Here is a 2,352-nt window from a genome sequence, read left to right as displayed (position 1 = left end):
TAATTATAAAAGCATGGAATATAATTTACTCTAATTCAGTTAATGCTATCCTTCTATTGGTAAAAGTGTCTAATTGTAAATGTGGTGGTTTATCTTTTTGCTAGAACCATACGTTTGGACATATCCTCTACCTTGCATATCCTTATGAAAAATCTAACAAATCTGGCCTTGAACATATGACCAATAAATGTATGATGCCCTTTTATTAGAGAGAGGTCATGCTGGCCAGGTTTCTGGCTAGCAGTATCTGATAGCATATACTCTCTCCTCCTATTCATGGACTAGAAAGGAGATAGGGTCCCCACACTGAAGAGTTACCTGTTCCATGTAAGGATGCATAAGGCAACTGAGATCTGTGGCACCTGGGATTGCAGTGGCTAGCTTATTGAATGAGAAGAGACTCACTGATCTGGTAGAACAGAAAAGGGAAGGTCAGAAGACATAAAAGTTTCCAAGATCTAGAAGGGCAACAAGGGCCATATTGTGAGACCTAAGTCTCCCTGAATTTGTGTATCATGTTATTTGTTTACAGGCTGGGATTGTCATAATGGTCCTCCCATTTTTCAAACTCTTCCAAGATGTGTTGGCCAAGTTAGGGTAAGATAGATTCTCTAGGATCTGATATTATGTACTATCTTTAGTAAAATAATTAGGAAAGGTAGGCAATAAGAGGTAGGATTAAAAATACCTATTGGGCTGGGGATATAGCTCAGTTGGTAGAGTGCTTGCCTTGCATGCACGAGGCCCTGGGTTCAATCCCCAGCACCACAAAAAAATACCTACAAATTTGATGCCTAGTTATTGATAAATATGCAGTTTTAGGTCTAGCATGTGGCCTAAAAAGTGAATGTTCAAACCTATCCTTCCAACCAAGGAGAATGGATGGCATATCCTGGAAGCTGGTGTTATAGTGTTTGTAAAAATATTTCTGGGTTATATTTCTGTAACAAATAACTAAATGCAGCTAAGAGAACATTCAGGGAAAAGATGCAGAATTATAAGTGATTTTGTTATAAGGATCCTGTGACCTGATTCACTGTATTCACTGTGCAATAATGGGTATTGTATATATTATATGTTTAAAATGTGAATTTTCCTATAGTTTCAGAGAAAAAAGTTCCTTTCTGCCCAAAGTTTCATTGTATTATGTTTCTTGTTGATTGGCATGTTGAAAGTATCAATCTCTCTGTTCTTGGATTTCCACCAGTGAGGGACACATATAATCTGCAATAAAATTTAGGGTTCAACTTCCAATTACTTTGAAATAATGTATGTGAGCTCACTCATTGAATTCTGTGTGCTGAAAACTACTCCTGTATTCTACAAACTAAAAATTTTTATATTTCCTAGAGAAACCTTGTTCCTATCACAAAACTACTGGGAGATTTGCCTGTTTCTTTTAATCTAAAGGCAAAACTACACAGGGCTTTGCCCTACCTGGTTTTGAGAGAATGATTTTATGGATTTTTTGGGGGGAGGGTACTGAGGATTGAACCAAGGAATGCTTTACCACTAACTTGTATCCCCAGCCCTTTTAATTTTTTATATTTTTGAGGTAGGGTCTTGCTAAGTTATTGAGTGCTCTTCTAAGTTGCTGAGGCTGGCCTTGAACTTGCAATTTCCTCCTGCCTCAGCCTTGAGAGTCATTTTTATGGGATTTTTAAAATTATCTCTTCCTGGAAGCTGATAAAGGCATAATTCCTTTTTAGAGTCATACAGGCATGAATCTGCATGTCAACTAGCCATATGGTATAGGATCCTGGAGATCTCATTGATTAACTGGTGAAAAAAGACAGACAGTTATGAAGAAAAGTATTCATATAGTGAATAGTAAGTTTGGCTAAATACTCAGTGAAAATATTTGTGCTTGGCAACTTGACTAGAATTTGAGAGCCCCATGTTCCAAGCCAAGTTAGCATTGTCTGCTTTACTAATGGCAGGTGGGTTATCTGGAAGACCTAGTACCCATTGTTGAGGTTTGGACTATTCTGAAGGTAATTAATTTAATGCCTTTAGCACTACTTTTCTATTCTGTTCTTTATTCTTTTAAGAACAAAGAGCTTTAGGCAAACATTTGAAGCTCCTCCTTATGTATCTGGAATTGGAGGCCTCATGTACTCATCATGTGTGATGAAGAAATGATGACACTCAAAGATACTAAATTGTTTTACAGCTTAAAGATCATGTAGCACAAGTCACTGTACTAGTTAGAATTCCCCCTGGACACAGCCAATATTTTACTTTGAATTTGGAAATAAATCTCATATTGGACACTAGATTGATATATGTTTTTGAGCCTTCCCAGGCAAGATATTGTAACTGCTGAATGTACTATTGGAAGACTTGTGTTAA

At 37.0% G+C, this 2,352-nt stretch overlaps 1 non-coding gene across 1 annotated transcript; it reads left to right on the top strand.

Moving 5' to 3' along the window:
• The first annotated feature begins 697 nt into the window (after positions 1-697).
• Trnaa-ugc (transfer RNA alanine (anticodon UGC)) lies at positions 698-771 on the top strand. The gene has a single exon. It is a non-coding gene; the product is annotated as a tRNA-Ala (tRNA).
• The last annotated feature ends 1,581 nt before the right edge of the window (positions 772-2,352 follow it).

This window comes from Marmota monax, unplaced genomic scaffold (assembly GCF_021218885.2).
Source record: "Marmota monax isolate L192 unplaced genomic scaffold, Marmota_monax_Labrador192_F-V1.1 WCK01_AAM20220418_F8-fsc00307, whole genome shotgun sequence".
Classification (NCBI taxonomy): domain Eukaryota; kingdom Metazoa; phylum Chordata; class Mammalia; order Rodentia; family Sciuridae; genus Marmota; species Marmota monax.
This window is presented reverse-complemented; position numbering and strand designations above follow the sequence as displayed.